A 15871-nucleotide genomic window follows, 5' to 3' on the forward strand; every position below is an offset into this window, starting at 1 on the left:
AGCAACTCAGCTTATTGTAGAATATAGTAAGTATCAGTTTATATTTTAGTTTTTTATGTAGTTTTTACTTTGGTTTTCTACGTGGTTGTTGGGTAAATGCAGCTACATATCATTAACATTCCTTTCCTTTATTAACGTTGTTCCTTGCGCCCACCCGTGGTGCTGTTTATCCTGCATAATGCATGGGCATAATGGGACTTTGAAACCCCTCCGCCCACCTCCTACTCATTGCCCATTGGTATGCTAAATTCCTCATCATATGCACATTCTTTTGTTAAGGCGCTCCTCCTCGCTACACCTACATAAGCTCCTAGCTTGATAATGTTCTCATTCTTCGCCTGAGGACGGCTGCTTGCGTTGTGGCCGAAACGTCGTGAGAATTGTTTTATTATGTTTTATTTTTATTATTTTATTACTTCCCTTCTACGTGACTTTACCGAAAGAACCAAGAAGATGAATCCCTGCAGTCACGAAAGCTTTAAATCGAAACATTTGTACATGTTTGATTGCAGACAGGCGGCACGGTCATACACTCATCCACGTCTGGAAATACAACACATGCGATCAGATCAACGGGCTACTCAGAAGCTTAGTGCTCTTTTGTTTTATACCAAGTTCAAGTAAACATTATCCAAATAGTTATTATGAATTGATGTTATGTCGTGAGGTCATTTTCGTGAACTGTATAATTCTATCTGGGCGTAATTCAATCTGGGTCTGTCCAGGTTGGTGACCTGGAAAATATTCAAAACAAAGGAATTCTAAGCTCAGCAGTCACCTTTGCTCAAGGGATAAATAATACATATATTAATTACTTAAAGCTTTCGTGACTGCAGGAATTCATATTCTTTGGATCTTTCGGTAAAGTCACGGAGATAGGTTCAAAGAAAATAACAAAAAACTACTTGAACCTATCTACGTGACTTTACCGAAAGACCCAAAGAATAATAATTATAATAATCGTTATTAATGTTAATATTAATTAAAATTGTTAGTATGATCCATAATAATCATAATTTATATTATTATTTACCCAGGAAGCCACACAGTCAACGACTCTTTTTAGCAGAGATCTGTATTTTATATTGATGTTTAAAAATATATTCAGATATTTTCAACCAATTAACGCATTTTTAATGCACGTGGGAGGAAACCGGAGAGCTCGGAGAAAACCCGCGCATGCGAGGAGACAACACTCTCTCCCAAACAGATGAGGCAGATGATATTGGTCCACACTTGCTCTACCACCTCCTGGTGAGTCAGGGCATGGCACCTCGACGTGCACCCCAAAGGGAAGGGAGTTTAGCAATATTTGTGTGATCCACCAAACTTCCCTTCTCCATGGTGGAATGCAGGTTTGTGACAGCTTTAAAAAAGAATAATCTAAGTCAACACCATACCATGCAATACAATGGGAATTTATATCGCATATAAATGCAACTGGACCTCAAGATGCCATACACTAATTATGGGTATTATTGGGCATTGAGTAATTGTGTAAAAACAAAAGGGACATATATTCAACACTACGGGTGAATATGGGAAGGAAATTCAAGACTATGGGGACAAGCAGAGGAGAATGAGCGACCTTCCCACTGATAGAAGTTTGACCAGAGGCATCACATCTAAACATTGGTGGCTGGTAAAAAAAAAGAGTGTGTGGAGGGGAGTGGAGTAAAATGAGAGGTCAGAGGCAGACGGGGGCGAGTCCAAGAAGGAACCTGAAGAGGTTGAGTGAGATTTTGAAATTAATCCCGTGATTGGACTGAGAGCCATTGTAAGTAATTAAGCATTGGGAGCATGTGGTCCCGTTTATGGGTGTGGGCGAGAAGTCTGCTAATGGGATTTGGGGGAGGCCATGGAGGAGAATGTTGCAGTGGTTGAGTCGAGGCGTCATTAAGTAGTGGAGCAGGGGGGTCTCAGCTGCAGCTGCGGGTAAGGAATTGGTGGATTCGGCAGTCGCTGCACAGGTGGAGGCATACGGCTCTGCAGCGTTAAGATGCACGGGAAGAAAAACGAGAAGTCGGGATCAGTGACAGCTCTGCTTTGAACAAGACCCCCCAGCTGCAGGCAGTGAACAAATGTTCGCACCATAACACTTGGATCCATTTGCTGTGAGTCCGGTAGGGCAAGGTCCACAGTTAAAATCCACGGAGGGCGGAAGCTGGTCGAAGCATGTTACAGCAGGATGACATGGTTTGTCTGCACAAGCATCGAAGTTGTCCGTGCATTGCATCCCTGTGTACCCCGGGTTACACTTGCAGCCAGCAACCTTCATACACACATTTCACAAATACTCTTTAGAACACAAATATATGGACTAATTGTCAAATGCAGGATTCCTCCCTCAGATTCTCTCTGTCTCTTGCAAGCGTAATGAATATTTGAGTATGATAACTTTCAATGTAAAAATAAGCTCATTATGAGTACATGCACATTAGAGGTGCAATGATGCATCAGTGTAACAGTTCATCGATTCAGTGATCAAAATCGATTCTCACACTAACAGTACATGCACAGAACCATGTGGGTGAGTATCGATTAATTATTTTCCATTTGTAAACTTTGTATGTAATTAGGTGATCCCTGTGGTCACTGCAGGTGCTAGCTATAATACAGCACAATGTTCTACAATATAATAACAATCTCAAATCAAATAGAAATCCAAAATTATAACATGATGAACTGCCTAACTGACCTGGAAAGTGGATCCATCACTGCTGTTGAGGCTCAGGGTGGTCTGGTTGTAGAGGCACGTGGAGTTCGCGCTGCAGTTGCACAATGTGAGGGTAAGCAGCAGCGCAGAGGAGGCCTTGCCGTCGCTGGCGCTCACCACGCCAAAAACTGGCTCTGAGCTTCTGGGGCTCCACGTCAACTTGCCATCAGCTGCAGAAACCCGCCAACAGCAGCAGTTGAGCACAAATCAAGGGCCTTTGTAGACGGAATTTTATAGCGTTGTATATTTTAATTTCAGTGACATAGCCAATGCACTACACACCTGTCCGGTGGTAGGAAAAAAAGGAAGTGGGGTTTCTTACACCGTGAACTCACCTGAAATGTTGATGTTCGAAGAATTGGTTACAAGTGAGAACTCAATTTTGTCATTGTTGACGTCCACCGCGCTGATATTTACCAACACTGTTTCACCAACCATGGCATTAATTTGTCCACTGCTCGTTATATTTGGAGGGAAATTTTCTGCAGAAAAAAAGTCACAGGCGAAGATTGAGATGCTGCAACACTGTCGTTTGGTGTTGTTTATGAAGCTTGAAGCAAGCTATTGCACTTGTCTTAGCCCGTTTTAGTTTTTTTGGCTTTGGTGATAACTATTAATAAATAAGCCAATAGTTTTTCCATGGTGCTAATGATTCACACATACCCCTACGAGGTAAGTAAACATTTTACATATCTTCGTTTTGTAAATAACTGTATTCAGATTTTTTATTTTATCATGTTTTGTTTACATCTGTTTATCCAAGAAAGCACCACTGAGTTTTTTTCAGGAGGGTCTTGCTATTTTTGCAGGTATTCTTTTTTTTACATGTGGCTAATTTTGATCATGATGCTGGCACACACTGGATCTTTAATATCCACTGTGAATCAGACAGTGTGCGTTTTGTTTACGGTTAATCCACTGGCAGTATTAACCTGGTCAGCCCTGGGGTTAAAACCACAAACTCCTGCAGCAAGTGGCAAATTGTCATCCATTGGCCAGTAGTGGAAGTTCCATATTTCCATAGCACACACCAGTTTATCCATAGGATAAATCCAACGAAACCATCCCCATCCTACCAGGATAAACACCGTTTATGTTTTAAAAGAATGATGACTCCGTGACTAACATCTTAATAATTATTGTCTGTAAGGGATCGTGGTACCTATCGTTTTTACAGTATTTGCAAGGCTAAAACATTGCTTTGGTTTTGTAATTATGTTTTTATTACAACAACATGCAAGCCCGGCATACCACACCGAAAATTTCCAACAAAAGGACACAGGAAGAATCCGCGGACATCCATTCTGGAAAAAGCATTGCTTTGTTAATAAATTAAGATTATCATGTCGAAGGTAATCCACTATGTTGACATGTTTTGCACTTTCATGTTTGTTTCAATGTATTTTTTAAAAATGTTCATGCCGTTGGCTTTTTCCCACTTGAATGTGTACCTCGTAAATAATTTTTCCTTTCTGGTAATAAAAGGAATTTTGAAAAAGTCTCACAAGAAATACACATGTTAATGTATTTTGGCCTATTTAATAAAGGCTACTTGAGGCAGTGTCGACTTGAAATTTATATATTAATATAACGCGTATATTTATTTATATTTCGATATATATGTATATATAAGCATATGTTTTATGGATATTAGCATAAGCGTTGCATTGCCTTCAATTGTGCCACAATATTTATCTACAAAAATCCACAATAAAAAATTAACCCAGTTCAGATTTTCAAATCTATGTATTCTCGTTTGTTATGTATATTGTCTATATCAGAATGAGAATGTGTATTTACTATACTTGAGGAATCCGATGAACTACACAGCTCTTTTTCAGAGATGTCCAGTCGCGGCGGGTAAGAATGTTACAACAACAAACAGTACAAAAACACGATAGGAGTGCAAAGTACAAGAAAGGAAAACAAATTACCAAAACACATACAAATACAACTAAACCATCCCCATCCTACCAGGCAAAGCCCACTGAGGTATTAACCTAGTGTTCAAATGACAGCTCAACAAAGTGGCGTATAATTTTGGACATTTATACTGGTAGGAACCTCCTGGTTACACCAGCCCACAGGGGATTATTGTGTCCGTCCGTCGTGCAGGGAGGGGCTGGGTGGGAAGGGGAGGGGCTGGTCACCCCGTGGTGCCCTTATAAAACTCAACGTTTAACCTACTCAAGCCGGCTTGTGCCCGCCCTCACAGTCGGGCATATTTGCGGAATACACCACGCCGCCATTGACCCTGGCCATTGACCGAGCAACCTAATGTTCCTACCAGCTCCCTCCATAGGAATGTGTTAGCAGCCAAATAATTTCAACCCTCAGACTTTTTTTCGTGGACCACCTTGCACCAATAACACACTCTTCTAGATTAAATCTACTCTAAATCGTAATATCTGCAACAATCTTGCGAACCACTTACCACACCCCTTGTGAACCACTTGTGAATCCTCACTGGTCTATACTGAATGTTTTTGAACAGTCTAGTTAGTCTTCAATCACATCCTTTACTCAATAACTTTCTCAAATAAACCTGTGTTCTTCTGCCTAGAGGAGTGTTGTGTGGGAGACGCGGTATCAATTATGATTAAGAAAGACATTTTGTTAAGACGTACGTAGCACTTTGCCCAATGATGTGTAGACTCCAGAGCTGTCCCGTGTGGCCAGTCCAAAGTTGGTGTTCCCTGTACTCAGAACGTCAAATATGCAGTCCTTCTGGCCTCCGCAGAAAACATTAACACTGGCCAGTTGTTCTGGAGATGTCTGATTTATGAGGTCTTCATAAAACACCGGCATGAAGCTGTTGTTGTTAAAAGTGTCCCAGCTCTCCCCAGCACTGGTGTTATAGGTGAACAGACTTTCATTAGCTGCAGTTTTCCCTGTAAAGATATATTTCACAGCATAAATATCCATTATTTGTACCATCTTTATCGTGTCTAATACACTCAAAACTTTCTTACATTTTTAGGAACAATTGCCATATTTAATTGCTAAACGTTTTAATTTGAGTCATATAAAAGTTCCAGATATTAAAACACATTATGTGGTCCTATTATTATGACACTCGTAGCTTAACTGTAGTGAAAACATTTGAAACATTTAAATTACAAATACAGTAATTACATTTATCAAATAACGATGAATGTACTAGGGCTGAAATTATATAATGACTAAAACTGCAGTTGATGACGTCTATTTAATGTATCAATGCATGCAAAAGTGTGTATGTTAAACCCTTCAAGCAAATGTTTACAGTGATCTTCTTCACACCACTTACATGTAATTGCAAAATCATACAATTTAGCCTCCGCAGGCACATCTGCTCCATTAAATGGCAGCACAGTTCCATTCTTGAATGTGAAATCATCTTCTGGATTATAGTTGAAAACACCTGTAAATATTTATGTTCGCATAATGAACAAAAACGTTAAAAGCATATACAGTAAAATATGTATCGATAACATTACCAAGTTATCTCCCACTTGCCCCCAATTACAGAATGTCACTGTGGAGGTCACACTGACCCAACCCAAATAACACCAATAATAAACCTTACAGTAACTGCTCTCCATTTTAGTTTCTGTACGTATGTTGCATTTATTTCACTGTACGTAGCCAACCGTGCTAATCGGAGGTGCGGGGGAAGGACAACACACTAAACACAAAAATATTGCGAAGGTAGAGGCCAGTTTATCCAAATGTAATGCGGGCGAAAGCGACCTTCCGGATGTGACGTCACAAGGAGGCGGAGCCAGGTGACGTGGGTGAAAGGTTCGGGGCTTTAAGCGGGTAAACCGGAAGGGGAAGGCAGTCGGGTTGTGAATGGAAGAGGGTGAGGCCACGAGGGCGAATGAGAGGAGGGGGGCACCGCTGGCGAGCGGGAGCCGACCCCAGAGTACAGCCAGGAAGGCTGTGTGTTAGAGGCAGCGGTGTGGCTGCAGAGAGTCGCAGGAGCGACGAAGAGAGAGGAGAGTACAGCCAGGAAGGCTGTGTGTGTTAGAGGCAGCAGTGTGGCTGCAGAGAGTCGCAGGAGCGACGAAGAGAGAGAGAGACGGCACGAGGCTGTCAGCGCTGCGGAGTGAGCAGCAGCGATTACAGCCAAGGGGGCTGAGAGTGAGTAACAGCAGCGGAGCTGCTGTGGGGGCTACGAGAGCGACCGAGGCCAACAGAGGGGCTGCTGGAAGAGAAGAGAGAGACATCGGAGTCGGCACTGTGGGGACTGAGCAAAGAAGAGACAGCCGTGTGGGTAATACAGTACGAACCGAATAATAAAGGACACTGAGCCAGACATCGTGGTCCAGTCATTTATTACACTGGTGTCAGAAGTGAAACGGCTTGTCAAGACGGCTCGGAAGAAAGAATATTCCTGTGCCATCATCTGCTACATCATCCGACTTACGATTGAGACAGATGGCGCAGCTGGAGACCTGGAAAATCGTGCTGGCGAAACCGTGTGAGCTCACCACGCCGACGACGGCAGTGGGGAGAGCCGATGTTGGTCTGCAGGCCGACGCCTTGCCTGCGCTGCCAGCGCCATCTGCCACGCGGCACGAAGACGCCATCTTGGGCGTGGCAGGGGAGAAACGGCGGGAAGCCGCCATCTTGTCTTCACCGCGGCGGGGAGACGCCGCCATCTTCAACATCGCGGCGGTGAGGCAGCCTTGCGCTGCCATCTGGAGGTGCCGCGGGGAGAGCAGCCTGCTGTGAGCTGCTGTTTTGCGAGGGGGAGCTGCGAGGAGAGGACGACGACGCTACAGCTGCTGGGGCGGGAGCTCTCCCGTCCTGGCTCGGGTGCGTGACAACGGAGCAGTCAAGTCGCCGAACGAGTTCTGCGAGACGACTCAAGTTGCCGCCCTGCCATCCTCTTCTTGCTGCAGCCCCGGGCGGGTCGTAACGATACGCAACCGGCCTTTACACACACCTCACCCATCTTTCGAGGGCCGGGTGGGGGCGATTTTGTTCTCTCATGACTCGATTGTGCGGAGCGCGGTTCGGAAAGTGTGTATGTGTGTGTAATAACGATGAACGCGCTATCTGCTTGTTGCTCGGTGTCAATTAAAGTGTGTACGTGTGTTGAGAATGGACGGAGAGTATGCTGTGCTTGCTGAGTGTTAAATTGTGTGTGTGCGCTGCGGTGTGGAGTTGTTATATTGATGTCGAAGTTAATTATTAACTCGGGAGCGTCGGGTATCTTGCGCTGTATCATCTCGTGGGTTACCTTGTGCGATGGGCTTAATTGGAAAATATATATATTTTTTTTGGTGTATTGTGCTGCGAGGTGCTAGGTGCGATGTGGTTGTTGCAAGAGAGAGAATATTGGTGTTGTTGCTGCAATGTTACGACTGGATTAATGGTGTGTTGGTTACCTGCAGATCTGGTTTGCTATTGTGCTTAAATGTGCGCGTGTGATCGCGATATGTTGACTGTATGTGCTGTTACACCGTTCTGTACGGTTATGGGGTGCGATGCATTGATTGACTATTGGGATTGGGATGTTATTAATTGTGCGTACCTGTTTGGAAATTGGTAACAAATTCGAGGGGGACCCTATTATTTGGTCGTATGGATGTTATGTACACGCGATTTTGTGTATATTATGGGTAACGGCGCTTTGTGAGAGAGAGAGCGCGCTTTGAGGGTGCGTGATGACGCCGTTGTGGGTGTCTCAAAGGTTAATGCTAATGGGACCGTAAATTGGCGCCAAGTTGCGTCGCGTATTCGGTTGATCGCATGCAGCCACGAGTTGCTTTGCGAGTTGGGTTGTGTAACCAATGTGGTTGGTAAAATATTGGTTAAAAATTCCCCGATATGACTGCTGCGCGCAGCAAGCTGGGGCTGTGCGTCTATCGTTGTTGGGATTGTTACAATAAGACGGGGGATGCAATTTGTGACCCCCAGCAAAGGGAAGCTGGGGTGCACGAATGGAGAAAACTGGCCACGTGTTCGCACGTTGGGCCGCCATTTTGCGCACACGCGGGGTATGGCGTCGATGCGCTTTGCGGAAAGGGCCGCCATTTTGAGTGCGCGCGAGATATTGCGCGAACGCGCTGGGCGAAGGGGGCCGCCATTGTGAGCGCGCGGGAAAAACCTCGGTGGGGCAAATATTCCATCTGTTATGCCTGCCATTGTTGATTGGGTGATGCAAGAGTGGTGGTCACGTTGGCCTATGGCTGATGGCTGACCTGACAGCCCGGAGGCGAAACCTCCGTGGTATGTCTTAAACTAATGGGCCGTGTGCTCATATGGCTCGGGGAGTCATGGTTCAGTTGTGCGGTGGCAGACTGAACCTGGTGTGCCGGGGGCTCACGGGATTGGGTTAGGGCGTTATTGTCTCTATAAGAGAACATTACCCCATGGGGGGGGTCGTTGATATCTGGCCTTGCCGAGGGATTGATCTTCCCTTGGCTATAAAGCGTCAGACTATAAGAGGCTGGTGTGTGTCCATCGCTGATGGGATAGTAAGGGAGGAGCATGGCCGAGTGCTGCTCATCCCCGAAATGGCACTAGCCGAGAGTATGGTAAATGGATGTTGCTGTGGGTTGACGACCACGGTGAGGGTTACGGCGAGTTAAACGTTACCGCTGGGGAGCGTGGCTCTCCACGCGAGGGTGTGCGATTAGGGGTTTTGTTGGTTTGTTGAGAGTGACTGTGGGTACATGCTGTGTACGTCTGAGGTCTGTGCTGGTCCTCAAGGGAGGACTGCTGGTGGGTAAGAGCAGAAATTTTTTTTGTTGTTGTTGTTTTCACGTGTAAATAATATTGCTGTTCAAATGTAAATACTGGGGCGTCCATCGCGGTTATTTGGGTAATTATTGGGGGTTTCTTAAGCGGCCCGGAATTACATCATCTCTATCCTGGGGCCGGGGGGCTGTCGTGTACGACATGCGGATGTGCGTTGTTGTGCTTTGTGTTGTTGTTGTTCTTGTTGTTATATTATATGCTTAGTGTCCTTTAGGGGGGGAAGCTCGGTTCGCCGCATTACGATTTGCTATTGTTCAGCCGAGGTCGGCTGGGTTTTTTCTATGGGGGAGGGTGGTGTAATGCGGGCGAAAGCGACCTTCCGGATGTGACGTCACAAGGAGGCGGAGCCAGGTGACGTGGGTGAAAGGTTCGGGGCTTTAAGCGGGTAAACCGGAAGGGGAAGGCAGTCGGGTTGTGAATGGAAGAGGGTGAGGCCACGAGGGCGAATGAGAGGAGGGGGGCACCGCTGGCGAGCGGGAGCCGACCCCAGAGTACAGCCAGGAAGGCTGTGTGTTAGAGGCAGCGGTGTGGCTGCAGAGAGTCGCAGGAGCGACGAAGAGAGAGGAGAGTACAGCCAGGAAGGCTGTGTGTGTTAGAGGCAGCAGTGTGGCTGCAGAGAGTCGCAGGAGCGACGAAGAGAGAGAGAGACGGCACGAGGCTGTCAGCGCTGCGGAGTGAGCAGCAGCGATTACAGCCAAGGGGGCTGAGAGTGAGTAACAGCAGCGGAGCTGCTGTGGGGGCTACGAGAGCGACCGAGGCCAACAGAGGGGCTGCTGGAAGAGAAGAGAGAGACATCGGAGTCGGCACTGTGGGGACTGAGCAAAGAAGAGACAGCCGTGTGGGTAATACAGTACGAACCGAATAATAAAGGACACTGAGCCAGACATCGTGGTCCAGTCATTTATTACACAAAGATAAACCACTATTCACTTCTTGCAAGGTGATACTTGGTTTTTATTGACCCCTTGGGCACTATAAAAAACAAAACTGGCACTTATATCACGTCTTTGTGAATCCTGTGCGAGTGGCTTCCTGGGATTCCCATTCTGCAGACAGCTTTGAACATCAGAAGGAGAATATATAGCCCAGGAAAATACCACATCCTGTTTAGAATGACGTTACGTAATAAAGTGTACATTTATACTTATTATTACACGCTTCCTATTACTGTAACTCACTCTGTAGTTGTTGTCGTATCCTCAAATCTAGTAACTCAATTTTAACCCACTTCCCAATGTGGTATCGACTGAAAACTTGGTATACGTATGTCTTACTGATGACAATACTATATTCTATCATTAAAAAAAATTATTTGTAAACATTATTTTTACACGATTTCTAATAACTCACTATGTTGTTGTCGTATCCTCAAATCTTGTAACTAAAATTTAACCCACTTCCCAATGTGGTATCGACTGCAAACTTGGTATACTTTTGTCATACTGATGACAATACTATATTATATCATTAAAAATATATATTTTTAAACATTCATTTTATATGTTATGTTTCGGCTTGGGTCTAATTGTCCACGCTCAACTGACGTTGGCTGTAAATCACCACGGTCCCTTACGTCTTGGCAAGCTTCAGGGCCACTTCCTGGAGTCGTGGAGTTCTGCCATTACGGTACATTTCATTAAAGCTGTTTATTAAAAAAAAAAAGTATTTTTAAATATTACTTATTAGAGTTGTGCTGTACAGCTCTGCGATGTATTTTTGGAATGTGGTGGTTTTTTTTCGATGATGTCTGAATTTTTCGCTCCACCCACTTCCCGAAAGCAGCGCCCAGAATCTGAAGAAGCTCCCAGCACGGGGATTGAATCGTTGAACAACATGCCGAGCAACACGTGACAACATGATCGGAAAATGCCACGGAATAGCTGAACGTTTAAATTAAAATCTGCTTGCCCTTGGCCGACATTTACTTCATTGTGAACGAGCCGCCAAACTCACCCAGCAGGCCCTGTGTTTTGGCAGATGCAAAGCGCTCGGGCAGTAGCGTGATGAAGTTGAGGGCTCCTGAAGTCCCCGACACGTTCACAGAGATGCCCGAGGAGAACACGGCCGCCACATTCGCTGGGCCCGTCTTAATCGCTATGTTTCCATTGCTATACGAACCTAACGAACCTGAGAAATTCAAATTTTAAAACATCCGAGATTAGTTGTGTCAGTTCACTACCAGTGTAAATTACTTCACATGTACTGCTGGATAATGGCCTTCCCACGCCGTGCAGGCCAGTGGTGACCCATCCACTGTCCAAGCTCAATTCTGTTAGGTTCTGAGACCTGATGAGATTGGGTCCATTGTTGGGTGATTTGGTCATTGACGGTTTATTGTAGAATAGGCTCGATTTCCTTCTGAGAACTTACCAATTATGATTAACAACATATCATACCTAATATAGTTAGAATGTAAAGATACCTTCCATTGATTAACCTCATCATTATGCATGTTTAGCGCTGATCCTACACCAAAGTCTACAGCAGAAAATCGTCATCATCCTTGCTCATCCTTCCTTTTCATCCTATCAATCTCATTCCGAATCCTGTACACATACGATTAATTATTTCAGTTATTGTTCAACTTCTAATTTACATTATGTGTAATATGGCACAATGGTGCATTAACATTTTGCTAACTTCTTAATTTGTGGATTTGTTTACAGGTGTTTAAAAAAAAACACAGCTACTGCACATCTCAGTCACTATTGTAATTTAAAAATATATTTCGTCAGCCAATTTGTTTGATTTGTTTTTAACTTCTGCCTCCCTGTCCCACTCCCCACCCACTCACATTCCAACAGTGCACTTGTGCTACGAGTTAAATGATCCATTCAGAACTGTTGTCATGTGTCCCATCACCCCATGGTTGGAGAACAACCAGTGGAAGTTTACACCACAGATCCACACGTGATATTTTCTTCAGTTACTGCTTTTATCCACACAAACTGGAAGGCGCTATACTTTCCCCATGCAGAATGATAGTTGATGCATGTTTTATGCTTTAACTCCCAGAGCTTGAACTTCGATCAGATTAAGTGGAAAGAAAATGTTTATGCGGTGGTGGGATTTTTGTTTTATGTAGTTACTGTTGACCTGGCTAAGTCACCAAAAACATCCTACACTGAACCCTGAGCCACTCAGTTTCACCTAGTTGAAACAAAAATGTCAGTGTTGCTCATGAAAAAAAAATGTTTAGGACACAATATATCCTTATATAGGGAATATTCAGACATCACTGGCTATGATCATGCATCGAAATGTATTGTCAAAAGAGATGCTAAAACTGTAAGTGCATTATATTAAAATGAGTGTTACCGTTTACAGCCACAACTGCACCGTTGACTAACATTACAATGCTGGTGTTCTTCAGGATCCATTCAACCTATCGAACAAATCATATTTTTAAAAAGGTTTAACAATCTCACAAGACTATAGGATACAAAAATCATTGCAAAAAATATAGATTTCTCAAATATATCCCTCTGAAAATATAATTTTAGGAAAATAATTATACTTTTAGAATTAATTTAGCACATTATTCAATCAAAGTATTTCAGTTGCTTAATTTAACAAACGATATTTATTTGTAAGGTTATATTTTTACATCAGCTCTATCTGGGCACAGTTTGAACATAGAATCCAGACCATAATGTGAGCCCACATAATTTGCTTCGCACACATCCTAACAAATCTACCAATGTCAAACGATTAATATTATGTTGTATTTATACAACCCAGAAAATGTACATAAATTGTCTACCTAATGTGGATTGTTTAAAGCTGGTAAAGCTAAATACAGCAATATAAGGTGTTGGTTTAATTTAAATTCTCAATAATGATTCAGAAAATGTTCCCATGACTAAATATTTCATCAACATTGTACATTAGTGGCCCATTATCAGTTAAGAAAATTACTCAAACTCTTTGGTTCTTTCGGTAAAGTCATGTAGGTAGAGAAAATATAAAATGAAAAATAATAAATCACGACGTTTCGACCGCAACACAAGCAGTCGTCATCAGGAAATATAGTGAGGAATCTGCCGCAGCAAGACGTTATAGAGGTTGGAGCTGTGTGCAACCCAAGGGTAATTGGGCGGGGCTAGAGATGGATTTGCAAGTAAATGTAGAAGATTAGCGTGACTAACCTGGTGTGTGTGTGCTGTGATGTTTCCATCCTGCCTGTCGTTTGGCTGTTACCCTCCGACTCTCTGAGTTGTATTTCCCTGTTGGATGCCCTTGCATTAACAGGCTAGGGTATCACTAACATGGCCGCTTTTGCTCCCTTAGCCTAGATGTATCGATGGCTCTTGCTGTTTCATGGGCTGTATGTCTCACTGGCTCGGCCACCATAGCCCTTTACACGCTTTCCTCTCACAGCGCAGCTGCCAATGCCGTAGATCCTGTGGCCCTTGAGGTGCTTTAGTGCCCGGTTCTCTGACATTGACATGCTAATCTTCTACATGTACATGCAAATCCATCTCTAGCCCCACCCACTTACCCTTGGGTTGCACACAGCTCAAACCTATATAACCTCTTGCTGCGGCAGATCTCTCACTATATTTTCTGATGAAGACTGCTTGTTGCGGTCGAAACGTCGTGTTTTAATATTATTAATTTTATATTTTCTCTACCTACGTGACTTTACTTCAGTTGCGAAAGCTTAAAATCAAAATTATTCAAACTGATAACTATTGTACACATTTACATGTGATAATTAACATGCAATGTTAACTAATTACCATCAGCTATGATCAATCCACTGCTGGATGAAAGCCTCCCAAAACCATCGGCGATCAGGGGCTTAATTTCTCACTAAATATGTCTGTAACACTTTAAGGCTAGTGTGCAGTCGGGATTATTATCATGGGGCACGGTCAGTACAAGGTACTCCTGTCCGTAATAATCCTAGACACACCACTGCTGTATCATGAGGACAAAATAAGGAGGGAATGGATGTGGCATGCCGAGATAAATCCCGAAACAGCAATCCACGGTCCCAGCTGAATTTAAGCACTGCTCACGGAACTGCGACATAACAAAATTAAATACCGATAGCAACTTGGCTTCCATATGATAATATACCTCGCACAGTGCGTGTTCTGTGCAGTCAAATCCCTACATTAATCTGCCATCCATTTACACCCGAGACCGTTTAACAACCACCTGGTACGTACCTTGTCATCACCGATCTGCTGTGCTACGATGGCTATGAATGAAGTGGCTTTAGTGGTCACATTGGCACTCGCATTGGCGCTTGCAATTCCAGTTCGACCCTGCATGGTGAAGTTCATGACATTGTTTGTAAACACTTCCAGGATTGTGTACTCTCCAAGGCCGTTAAACGTGTAAGAGACGTTGTCCAGTGTTGTGATGTGAGGGTCGCCAATGAGAATTGCTGAAAAAAATCAAAAGAAAATGTTTAATATCTATGGGACCTTTTTGCCAGTATCGAAATAATGAAAACTAAGAAGTCACGTTGATAGGTTCAAAGAAAATAACAAAAAAGAACATAAAAACTACGACATTTCGATCGCAACGCAAGCGGTCGTCATCAGGACCGCTTCTTCATGGTTTCCATATAAAGGTCAAGGGTAATAATGAAGATCAAATCGATATTTTATTTTGTCCTACATACTGATATCTGTTAACAATATAGACAACAGTGAACACAAATTCAGAGAAGAATCACCATAGAAAGGTGGTCTGTAGTATGAACAACGGTCAGAGGGACGCCTCTGCTGGTACATATTGCACAATCCCTTGTCTCCAGATCTGCAGCAAGCGTTGTACGGGTCCACTTCATTTGCTGAAAACATATAAAAAATTTAATGTAAAGAATGAATGACTATGGCAGCAAATCCACAAGTCATTGTTGCATATGCGTTCAAGTTCTATACTCATGATTTTCAAACATGCTGAATTGTAAATTTGACAAAAACAAACATACTGCGCATACGTAACAATAATTAACAATGTCGCATCTGTAAAAGGTATATTTTACTCAATTTAAATAGATTGTAATTTACATAAAAGAAGGATATGCTGTCATGGTTTAATGGTTGGCAATCCAAACGTCGCCGGTTCAAATACATATTTCGGCATAGCAGTTGATACATTTCCTCCAACCTCGGTCCACCTAACAGTATTACCATTTACTGTTATTTAGCTTGTTCACCCAGGACAGTCTCACTGAGTCTCTTTTTCAGGAGGGTCCTGCCAAGTTTTCACAGGAGGGGGCAATGATTGCTATGTACATCCAAGCGAGTCATCTCTTCAAATTTGGCATATATTGACCATGAAGCGGGCATACAATGGCCTACTTCTGCAGATGACGCCACGGGGTCTTTAAAGTCCACTGAATGAGTCAGTGCATAGTATTTTCATAGTTAATCCACCTGC

The sequence above is a fragment of the Lampetra fluviatilis genome, chromosome 28 (assembly GCF_964198595.1).
Source record: "Lampetra fluviatilis chromosome 28, kcLamFluv1.1, whole genome shotgun sequence".
Lineage (NCBI taxonomy): Eukaryota > Metazoa > Chordata > Hyperoartia > Petromyzontiformes > Petromyzontidae > Lampetra > Lampetra fluviatilis.